The sequence below is a fragment of the Sinocyclocheilus rhinocerous genome, unplaced genomic scaffold, assembly GCF_001515625.1.
Source record: "Sinocyclocheilus rhinocerous isolate Xijiao unplaced genomic scaffold, SAMN03320098_v1.1 scaffold369, whole genome shotgun sequence".
In the NCBI taxonomy this organism is placed as follows: domain Eukaryota; kingdom Metazoa; phylum Chordata; class Actinopteri; order Cypriniformes; family Cyprinidae; genus Sinocyclocheilus; species Sinocyclocheilus rhinocerous.
In genome coordinates, this window is record NW_015666557.1 from 154,395 (window position 1) to 155,589 (window position 1,195).

Sequence of the window (1,195 nt, forward strand, 5' to 3'; positions counted from 1 at the left end):
AATAGAATAGAAAGTGCTAGAGTTAGAGGGTCAAATAAAGGTGGAACAGGTATGTTTTTAGTCGTTTCTTGAAGATGGTTAAGGACTCAGCTGCTCGGATTGAGTTGAGCAGGTCATTCCACCAGGAGGGAACAGTTAATGAAAAAGTCTGTGAAAGGAAAGGAAATGTTTTTTTCCAAAAATGAATATTTATTCACTTCGTAACTTAATTTGTGTCAACTCCGTCAGACGCCTTAAAAAGCATATTTTAATTTGATCCACCCAATATGAAGTCTTCATTGGTGTTCAGTAAAGGAGCTGAAGTGATTAAATACATCCTCTATATTTTTTTCCAGTTTTCACTCTATTATGAACAATCCAATTCCTAAATTTCTTCATTTTTTATATTAAACATATATAACCTATGTTGTTTGAGCACAGAGACATATTATCATGTAGTGCCGTTCATGTTTTACTATTTTAAAACATTATATTGAAAAAAGAATAAAATCTTTATTTCAAAATTAACAGAAACCTTCATCTGACAGTGTTAAAAACTGACGGCGTTGACAAAGGTCCAACTGATTGACAAGACAGCAAATTATGACAACTAACACATTTTTGAACTGATATTTAAATGAATACAATAATCCTTCTAGTGGATGTCTCAGTCTGAGTCTCTAGTAGCTCACAAAATACAAGAAGCTTATGTTCGGTTCAGTGTAATGGTCAGCATTATTATGCGCTGCCCTGTAGCAGCAACAGAAATGTTCCTAATATGAATCCAAAGGATCTGTAGGCTGCCTTTAAACCCCATCAGTTACTGTATTTGTAAAGTATTGTAAATTGTATTTATTGAATAATTGTATAATTGATGTAAATTGTATTTGTGCCTGACCTGCATGACTAAAGCAGTGGGCAACTGGCATATTCGCTCTCTATGAAGTCCATAACATCAGGATTTACTGTTGCTGTGATCTCATGTGAGTGACAGGTTGTAAATAAATAAATAAGGCATGTAAATCAGGCCAAATATGTATGTAAAAAAAAATCATGAAACAGCGGAGTTGACATGTTAAAGCTGGGACCGAAGAGACCTCATACTGTTTTTATAAAATATAAAAAAATATGCATATATACAGTATATATATATATATTAGTATATATATATATCTTTATCTAGTAAGTATATATGTGACCCTGGACCTCAAAACCA

The 1,195-nt window shown here is 32.8% G+C and overlaps 1 protein-coding gene across 1 annotated transcript in view; it reads left to right on the forward strand.

Moving 5' to 3' along the window:
• lars2 (leucyl-tRNA synthetase 2, mitochondrial) overlaps positions 1-1,195 on the forward strand; it is an 83,832-nt gene that overhangs the window by 36,123 nt on the left and 46,514 nt on the right. The gene's annotated exons all lie outside the window — the stretch shown is intronic.